The following is a 10,230-nucleotide window of genomic DNA, read 5'->3' as shown; positions in this document are numbered from 1 at the left end:
AAATGTCTAAGCCTATCTTTGGTTCATCTAGTGAGCTGAAAAAATTTTTTTCATACCCTTATATAGTTTCCTAAATTCCTAGAATACCAGAATACTGACACATATGATTGTATCATTTTGGGTTTATCAAGGATGATTCTGAATTTCGCTAAAAACCACAAAGGAAACCAACAGTCCCAACATGAGTAGTTTTGATAACCTCACCAAAGAGGAAATACGAAGAGGAAGTTAATCTGAGTTTGACAGGGCAGTGATTTCAGCAGGAGACTCCGTATTCAGCCCTTTCTGACACTGACTGGCCCACATTTTAGAATTCCAGGTCCTTCTGGACACTCTCCCCTTTCCGTCTAGCGACCGGCTGCAAAATATAGGAGTCTTATTTGGTGGGTGCTCTGCCTTGGTCGGAGTGGCAACCTCAGTTTCCACAGCTGTCAAATGGGATAGTAATACCTGCCGCCCGCTCCAGCGCCCCCCGGCCCCGCAGTTCCTCCGCTGGGACATCGCCAGCATCGCCTAAGACTACGCGGTCCCAAGCTTAAGCCCAAACCACCATTACCGGGAGAATCGCCAACAGAACTCGGCTTCGGTCCCCTCTCCCGGCAAGGCTGGTTCGACCTACAGTCAACAGGAAGCTCCCGGGGCTGGACAGGATCCCCAGGTCGGAAGGCGGCCAGACGCGAGCGTTTTTGGACGGCAGTCAGGCGGGTGATGAGGGTGTTAGGAACGCCCCCCTGGCTCACGCGGCGCGACTGAGATTTTACTACCCACGACAAAGGGTGCGGAAGCCTAGTACCGAGGAGCCAAGAGCCAGCCCCCCAAACTCCCCGGTCCTCCCCCACGAAAACAAAGCCCTCGGCACTACACAGAGCGGGGCGAAGGGACGCGAGAAAGCGAGGGGGCGGGCAGCCCACTCCATCTCGCGCGGCAGCCGCGGGGTCCGCGAGCGGGGAGGGGGCGCTGTGGGCCTGCTCTCCGCGTGGAGAAAAGCCGCCTCCCCACGCCCCCTCAGTCTGAGCCGCCTCGGGAAGCCGCCCCGGGCCCCGCCGCCATGTTGGGTCGGGATTAGCGACTCGGTCTCGCCGCAGACGGCGACCGCGGGAGGGGCGACCCGCCCCCCGAAGGGGCGCGCGCGACGGCGGCGGCGGCGGCGGCGGCGCCGGAAGGCGGGGTCGCTGGAGCCGGGCCGGGCGCGGCGCGAGTTCCGGTGAGCGGGTGACCGCGCGCGCAGGTAGCCCCCGCCCCCCGGGCCGGCATGGGGGGCGGGGCCGGGAGTGAGGGCCGGCCCCGCGCGGGGAGAAGGTGGAGCGTGAGGCCGCGGGGTGGGGAGCCCGGGAATTCCCTCCTCCTCAAGTGGAGAGCCGGAGGCCGGCTGTGCCGTCGTCGCTGCCGCCCGGCGCCCGGGACGAGGAGGTGGAGGACGGGAGCGGGCGCCGCGGGCCTGGTCTCCGCCCGCCGCCCCCGCCCCGCCACCCATCCCCGCTGCTGCGGCGACTCATGCGCGCGCGGCCGGAGCGCAGGTAAGGAGCCGGCGGGGACCCCGCGGGCGGAGGCGGCCGACCCTGGCCCCGCAGCGCTAGGCCCAGCGCCCGCGCGCGCTCGGAGGCGCCGCCGCTCCCGCCCCCGCCGCTCCGAGTCGGGAAGTTCGGGGGAAACTTCTCCCCTCCCCCGGCCCGGCCAGCCCGGCGGGCGTGTCTCCTTCCCGGCGCTACCTGCTCGCCCCCTGCTCGGTCTCCGCCCCGTCCAGTCCTTCCCGGTCCCGCCCAGGTCCGACCTAAGGTCCCCGGAGCGGCGGGAGTCCCGCATCCGCGTCTGTAAGGTTGGCGGGCCGCCCGGCGAGGGGGCGGCGGGGCCCCTTCGGGCCGAAATGGGAGGCGGGGGCAGCGGCCCTTCCCGGCCCGGGGTCGCGGGTCCGCGGGTCGGCTGTGCCCACGGCATCTGTGCCGGGAGTCCGGGCGGGGGTGGGGCGGGGGAGCGGGGGAGCCTCCGGCTGCACTTGGTTTGATTGAAAACCGCAACATGTTAAAGTTTTCCTTTGTTTTGGGTTGGGGGTTGGGAAATATGCCGTTTTCAACTTGCACTTTTACAGCCCTTCTGCCGCTCCGCCTCCCCTCTTGGTTCGGTTCTCTGTCCGCATGTGTTATAGAAAATCTTGTTTTAATGTGTGTTTTTCTTCTTGGTAATTGCTTCCAGCTTTCGCTCTGTTGGGCATGGGGCAGCGTTGTTTTAAGAAGCTCTTCGAAAATCAAGTCCGACGTAGGGACTGATTTTGTTTTGTGGTGGGTGGGACCCGAGGCTGTTCGGATTGGGTAGAATTACTTTCTGCTTAATTAATTAAAACAGGCACAGCCTGACACATGGTCTAACGATTTGTAAGTTGTTAGAGAAATGAAAAGTTCAGTCTCCACTGGGATCACACTTTATGTATATGCCATTTATTATGTGTGTGTGTTCCCACAGGTACGTGCGTGCACATAGATGATCTCACGTACACACATGTGATTGTGGTATGTTCGTGCATTGCAGCTGCAGGAATGCAGTGACAAAGTTTTCTTGACAGTTCTAAGTGTGTTTAAGCCATCCTGTTAAATTATCTGTTGTTAAAACTACACGCGAAGGAAAATATTACTAATACATACATGTGACTATAGGCGTTTAAGGCAAAGTGGTAAATTTAATTCTTAACTAGCACAATGGTTAGCACAATGTGGACAGGAAACACTTTGAATGGACAGGTAATGAAGTGTCCTGTATTACAAGCAGAGGATCTTGTATGCATTAAGTATGGGTTTTCATCTATTCTGTGAGAAAGTTGTATTTCAATATTTATATTTTATTCTGTTTTACTAATATATTAGACCCCTGCCATAGTTGACCCTTTAAGAAAAGGACATTTAATTGTATTTTAATTTTTGGATATTAGCTAAACTTCAGTGGAGATTTTGAATGTTAGATGACAATTCATTGGGTCCTAAATTTGAAAAAAAAATGACTGCTCTGAATCTAAATACAAGACAGTTCATATCCACGTTTCCAGGATAAAATATAAAAGGGCTCTTAAAATACATACTCTGCTGCAACCACCATAATGTTATAATAGCTTTAATTTTGCAGTATGTTTTTGCTGACTTCATAAACCACAAAGTTGACTCCTTTCTGTTTAACCGAAAGTGAAATTACAGCTTTGACCTATCTTATGGGATAGGTGGAATTTGTCTTATGGCTGAAGTGTAATATTAATACATGGCTCAAGTTGTTGTTTTTATAAATCAGTAGGTTCTCAAGCTGAAAAATCAATGTGCAAATAAAACTTCATATGTTGTGTTAAAATAATATTTTAAAAGAATAGCAGTGAACCGGTGTAAATGAAACATTACTGACACATGCTCTAAGTCTTGTTTATATAATAGAGGTCAGTTTTGCATCTCTTTAGGCAGTAAATAATTAATGTCATTTTCTCTATATATCCATTTAGCTCTTAATCTAATTAATCTCTTTAACATAGACAGGGCTTATTAGTTCCTATTAGCATTATAGCTAAAAAAAAAAAAAAGCAGCAGCCTAATATCAAAAATGTTTATAGAGCAGTAAAGGTCTGGTTGACTTGGAATGCAAACTTAGGTGATAAAACTATGTATTTTTTTAAAAACCTGCAAGGAAGTGATTTCTAGAGAAGTACCAAGATTAGAGAGGGAGGAAACTGTGATTGGGACCTGGCTCCTGGAGTGATGTTCTTCCACCTGGTGGTGGCTACAAGGGCGACGCAAGTGTGTAGTTCATTAAGCCATGATTGCTTTTCTGAATCTGTGTTTTAGTCTATGTGAAACTTTTTTTTTTCCTTTTTAAAGAAGCCTATGTGTAATGTGCTTTATAAAGGACTTCATGGAAGAACTTAATATTTGATGACTTTAGAACACTGCTTGGGTTGACCATTTGCAAACAGGTTAGACCTATTAAATGGTAACTGGCAGATAACCAGCAGGTGTATGTAACTACTTCTGCATGTAAGTAACATTAATTACATTAATATTTTGAGACAAGACACCAGATTTAGCTTTAAATCCTCTTCACTTTTGCATGTTGTACGTGGCAAATAGTAGGTAATCAGAGTATGTTTTTAAACTAGTGGACACTGTTCTGTCATCGGATATAAAATATACCCTATTTTTCAGCAAGTTGTGGTAATTAAGACTCAAAATTTTAACTGTGGCATCAAAGCAGTAGGTCTTTTCATCCATTTTCAGTTTTCTGGAACAGTAATCCTTCAGATCAGTCATTTCAGCCTGCGTTCTGATATTCTTAAGGATATCTTAAAATTATCAGCTTAAAATAAGTTTTAGTTTACTCAGACTTCATGAAGATGTGCCGAACAGCACCTGAAGAGATAGTGTTTTGTTTCAGGTGACACCATGATACTGGAGTTTCTGAAATGCTGTGAATCATTGCCTTGTGCTTTACTTGCTGTATGGAATGGGCTGCTATAGTTGCCGTGATCTTTCTTTTGCCTTGCTGTAAAAAGCAGAGTTGAAGAGATCATGTCTGTGCCACGTTCTTACATCACAGGAACTTTCAGTTATGTTATAATGGTGATGTTTGTGGCGCTGGCTTTGTTGTGTGAAATATTTACAGGAAGTTTTAGTTAAGATCTTCCATTGTTCAGAATGCTGCATGGCTTAGGTCACCTTGAGTTCACGTTTAAACAGGTCTATAACACAAATACAAGTTCCTCTAGCGAGGTACAACTGCTTTTCTTTAAAGGAAGTCATCTGTTCCTCTTAAAGTATCTTGGTATCTGGTTGGTGGTGTGTGCGGCCGTCTTGTGTGTGGCTGCAGTGGGGTATGTCGTCTCTCTTTTCTTCCTCTCAGCTGCTCCAGCGCCACAATTAGGCTGCCTATTGCTCAGCTGCAGCTGCTGGGTGATTATGAACCATCCAGCTCCTGTCTAAACTCAGAGGCAGATTTAGCAAAAGGAGCTATAGTAACAGCAGAGGGTGAAAGAGAAGAGCCGGTGCCGCTGCCAGTATCATTTTAACACGTCTGTGTGCCAAGGAATCGTTGGCTGCAGCAGCACCACTGTTGTCTTGGAACTAGCAGACTTGATAGCAACACCTCCTGCTCTGGCTTGGGTTTACCTGGTGTTATTCTTTAAGATCTTGAACTTCCCTCCAGGGCAGAGAGGGAATGCTATAAGTTGAGAGTACAGGGTAACGTACAATGAGGTTACTGATGGACTGAGCCGTGCTTCCCCCCACCCCCCCTCCCACCATAGCAGTGCCCTGCAGTGCCCCTTATTTGAGTATAGATGGGATTTCAGATTCTCTGAAGCTTATATGAACCACATACTCTGCTGCTTTAAGCTGTAAGTCTCTTGGAAGTGCTGCTGCTGTTTCTGTTGTTTGGTGGGTGGCAGAGCTGATACACAGGTTCTTTGGACTCTCAGCTTTTCTTCCAGAAAGTGGGAGACCTTCAAGAGGGATTATTTCTAGAGCTAGCTGTACAGGGCATCTCCCCTGTGACTGCTTGAGTTTTCAAGTGGGAACCCCAGATTATTTTTCCTGTTCTTCCTTTGTTCCTGGGGTATGAGAACATGGACATCAGCAAACACATACACAGCATCAGCTGTATATGGCAAGCCCCAGCCTGGAAGATGCTGCGGGCAAATTGTTGCAGGTTCTGAAATATTTCTCAGTTTATGATTACGCCAAGCAGAGAGCAGCGACATCTTGTCCTCTCTTTTACCGTTGTTGTTGTTGTTGTTCAGTCATGTCTGACTCTTTGCAACCTCATGGACTGTAGCCCGCCAGGCTCTTCTGTCCATGGGATTTCCCAGGCAGAAATACTGGAGTGGGTTGCCATTTCCTTTTCCAGAGGATCTGCTCCACCCAAGGATCAAACCCTTGTCTCCGGCCACCAAGGAAGCCCCTCTTTACCATACCATTGGACGATCTAGGTAGTTCTCCTTGCTAGTTCAGGTTTTCGAATTTTAGTGGTTCAAGATTTGGTCAGTTTGGGGTAGGGGATAGAGAGTGTTTGGAGAAGTAGCTCTCAAACTTACATAGCCAAAAGGAGGAAAGACGTGCCGAAGACTGCACACTTGACATTGTTATTGTGGCACATACTCTACAAGACACTGGTGTGTTGACCCCCACTCTCTGTGCTCCCATAGAACCCTGGTATCAAAGCATAGTTCTTCCTTCCTAATTATTTCTTCTCATGACCATGATATACTTGACCTGTGGTAAGCAATTGTTTGACATGAATCTTTGAGATCAGTCCCTAGGAGAATAAATCCTTAATAAATCTTGAATTGTATACAGGGACGTGGTTCAGTGTATATTTATATGAGTTTATATACACAGACTGTCCACACATGTTTTTAAGGTATGCTGCTGCTAAGGCGCATCAGTCGTGTCCGACTCTGTGCGATCCCATAGACGGCAGCCCACTATGCTCCCCCGTCCCTGGGATTCTCCAGGCAAGAATATTCTGGTACTAAAATTTTGCAAAAGTAGCTTAATGCTTTTTCAGAAGCTAATGTTAAAACAAGTTCTTTAGATTTTTAACCCTCAAAGTTTTGGCCTAGAAAATCACTTTTATAAAACTGTTTAAAAAGTTTCAACTTTAAATGTGAACTTAAAGATCATTTTTATATTTCTAACATAAACTGGAAACTTTGTTGTTGAAGTTATACTAGTTTCTAGTAAAGTTTATGTTACTTTTTTTTTTTTTTTTTTTTTTACTATTTTAATGAATGTTGAAAACCCAAGATCTTAGATTCTAAGAAAATACATTTGGTATCAGTGACAGTCAGTATTATAATTATGACTTAATAACATTCATATATTCAAGGACAAAATGATGAAGAAATCTTCATCTTCTTGATGTAACATATGAAAGAATGCATAGGTCATAGCGTATGTCTGCTGAATTATTGGTGGGGTGGACACAGGAAGTACTGGGAGGAAAAGACTGACCACTGAAATTTAAAGATTGTCTGGTTTCAGCCTCTGTTCCTAACAATGCGTTGATCTAAATTGATTACAGGAGATAGTCACTTCTTGAATTTTTTTAATGTATCTTTCAGTTTCTTAGCATTAAGTAGAAATTTGGATGAAGTGGAGAAAATCAGTGGCTTTCGCTGCATGAGTCAATACTTAAAACTGTTCCATGGCAAGGTTATTGATTTCTTGTGTGTGTTAGTCGCTCAGTCGTGTCCTTCTCTTTGCGACCCCGCAGACTGTAGTCTGCCAGGTTTCTCTGTCCATGAAATTCTCCAGGCAAGAATACTGGAGTGGGTTGCCATTCCCTTCTCCAATGGATTTCTTAACATGTATTGATATTTTCCACCTTACGGATACTTTTAAAATAACAGCAGTCAAGCATTTGGAAAAAGGCAGAGAAGGTAACATAATGTAACAAGGACAGGACTAAAAGGTGGAAGGCCACCTGGATTTTAACTCCACTTCTGACAGGAAAGAGCTGTGTTGGTGTTTAGTCACTCAGTCATGTCAGACTCTCTTGCAACCCCATGGGCTGCAGCCTGCCAGGCTCCTCTGTTCATGGGATTCTCCAGGCAAGAACACTGGAGTGCGTTGTTATTTCCTGGTCGAGGGGATCTTTCCAACCTAGGGATCGAACCCGCGTCTCCTGCTTTGGCAAGTGGATTCTTAGCCACTAAGCTATTGTAGTCTTGGTCAATTCAGTGGACTCCATAGGCCTCAGTCTCACCATTTGAAATGGGGGTATAGTTTGGCCACATGTTTTCTAACGCCTTATGTGACTCTACTACAGTTGAAGGGTTTTATGTTGATAAAAATGTTAAGGAAATGCTTTGGAGTCTAAAATTTGAGATCCAATTAGATATCATATAAGTAAAAGTTAGGGTTAAAAATTGACCCATGGACTTAACACTGGACTTCCTCAAGCAAATGCAGTGTATTCCATTCAATAAGTGGGCCCTTATGAAACCTATGATGCAGCAAATACAGTGCCAGTTTTGATGTTATGAAGATGGTGGCAGCATGACTACTGCCTTCTAGGAATTCACAGTTGGGTGGAGCTGGCTGTAATTAGGAGGCTGTTATGAATTTTTTAGATTGATCTTAGTGTGATAATCCGTTAGAGTACTTCTCTGATTTTTGATGGTATTAGGGTGTGATACATCTGAAACTTTTCTTTGCACTGCATAGATGTAGATTCTAGTAAACTGAACTCTCTAGGCAGGAAGGCTTGAGTTGATGTTTTTCTAGATGTTAGTTCTTTACAGGTATTAGTGACTCACATACACAGACTCCCCAACACCTGTCTAGAAGTTTTACTAGTAAAAAACACATTTGAAAGCAAGGCTTTTAAATTTTTTTTCAGATTTATTTTGCAGTAAAATTAGGAAAGTGAGGACTTACTGATTCATTGAAGCTCATAGTTGTGATGTCAGTTAACAGTCATGACTGGATGACACCTTTGTCCCATTGTGTCAGGAAAAGAGCCATTAGTGTTAAAACAAATTTACCTTTTTAATTGACAAAAGGGCAGACTAATTGTTCTGGATATTTTTCTCTAATATGTGTAATTAATATTTAGAACAAGCCATGGGCATTTGAAAATGGTTAGCTTTTTAAGGTTTGCAGAGTATTGAATAGAAAGAGAAGGAAGGGAAAAAAAGAGGAGGAAAAGAAAGGAAGCTACAGTTGTAAGGTTGAAAGTAAAAATACTTTTTCTGGAAAAAGTTCTTTTCTGTAGGGTTTGTCTTTTTGGTTAGATTTTTGGAAGCCCGTTAGAGTTTACCTGTAAAAGCCTAATATACAGATACAACAGTGTTTCAGTGGTAAATATGTTCTGATTAATTTCAGGTTTGGTTTGGTTTTTTTAATTCACCAGGCTCCGTGAACACAGGAAATACCTGGCCTACCAAATGCTCTGATTATACAGTAGGTGAACCTGTATTTCTGCCAGCCACCCTCTCTCCCCACCTTCCTTGCTTTTCGCTGTTTAAAAATTACTGCTATGAGCTCCATATTAGGATGTGAGGACTCTAAGCTTGATCTAAGGACAGGAGCTTCCCTAGTTCCTCCCGCCCGCTTGTACTGAAGCTTGCCTCCTGCTCCGACCCTGTAGGACAGTGTGAAAAATGGAAGCAGGTCAAAAGACTGGGAATGAGAAACGAAAACGAGGAAGGCAGAAGGGAAAACTGGGCAGTGGACGGAATGCGGAGTCTATGATTTTCTTTTTCACATCCTTTTATCTGTCTCATACCCATTCACTCCTCCTCTTAGGTGCTGGGTAAGGAAGGAATAAAACCTGTTTTATGACATATGCTTTGCTATGCATTATCATGTTTAACTTAAATCTTTGAAATGCTTTTTCAAAAACACAGAAGAATCATGTGTAAGATAGGCTTTTATTACACACAAAGGAAAATTGAGGATCAACAAGGATGTGAAATTTGCTGAGGTCACGTGACTAGTTGATGTGCCTGAATGACTGACAGCGAGCGTGTTTCTTATGAGACGCCTTCCTTAGGGTTAAGGAGCAGCGATGGAAAGGCGGATTTCTTATCTTTTTCCTTCTTTAAAGTGTGCGTTTGTATTGGGGCTGAGAATTTTCAACACCTAGACTTTTCTTTTTAATGGAAGTAGCTTTGTGGTGCATATTTCATAATAGGTGTCAAGGTCAGATATTATATGTGCTGAAAAAGATGGCTTATTACAGTAGACTGTAGCAAATGCTTTCCTTTTACGTGTTTGGGTTTGTAATGGAAAATTAATGTACTAATTCCAAAGCATTCTTTATCTTTTTTATGAAACGATGTACAGCCTGACTGCAAAGAGACAGTGTTCACATGTTTTTCCAATCAAGTTTTTCTTCCCTATCTAAATTTAATTCATCAAGGATTCCCTGGCGGTACAGTGGTTCGAACCGAGGGCCCGGAATCAATCCCTGGTTAGGGAACTAAGATCTCATAAGCTTCTCATAAGCCATACAGTGTAGCTAAACAAAATAATTACATTAAAAATTTTTTCTATGAAATAATTTTTTTTCAAATTTATTAATCAGAAGAACAAAAAAGCATGCAGAAATGGGTTACTACTCTAACTCAACTGTAGGAAATGCTGTTCTTTTGTAAGTTTGGGTTTGTAAAGTGTGTATATAGTCTGTGTCTATAAAGTCAGCACCCCTCCCCCATATATATGTCTGTAGTTTATGCTTGTGTCAGTTTTCCAACTCCAAAGCTGG

At 44.7% G+C, this 10,230-nt stretch overlaps 1 protein-coding gene across 12 annotated transcripts in view; it reads left to right on the top strand.

The window, feature by feature from the left end:
• The first annotated feature begins 245 nt into the window (after nt 1-245).
• YES1 (YES proto-oncogene 1, Src family tyrosine kinase) overlaps nt 246-10,230 on the top strand; it is a 64,235-nt gene continuing 54,250 nt past the window's right edge. For 2 of the 12 annotated variants that reach the window (XM_060405413.1, XM_060405409.1), the window contains exon 1: nt 1,088-1,204. The gene's annotated coding sequence lies outside the window, so the exon portion shown is untranslated. Of the gene's footprint in view, nt 659-716; nt 777-1,087; nt 1,229-1,348; nt 1,518-1,762; nt 1,817-10,230 lie in introns of those variants that run through there. The other 10 variants (XM_060405412.1, XM_060405410.1, XM_015103643.4 and 7 more) reach the window with 6 other exon arrangements.

The sequence above is a fragment of the Ovis aries genome, chromosome 23 (genome assembly GCF_016772045.2).
Source record: "Ovis aries strain OAR_USU_Benz2616 breed Rambouillet chromosome 23, ARS-UI_Ramb_v3.0, whole genome shotgun sequence".
Taxonomy (NCBI): Eukaryota; Metazoa; Chordata; class Mammalia; order Artiodactyla; family Bovidae; genus Ovis; species Ovis aries.
This window is presented reverse-complemented; position numbering and strand designations above follow the sequence as displayed.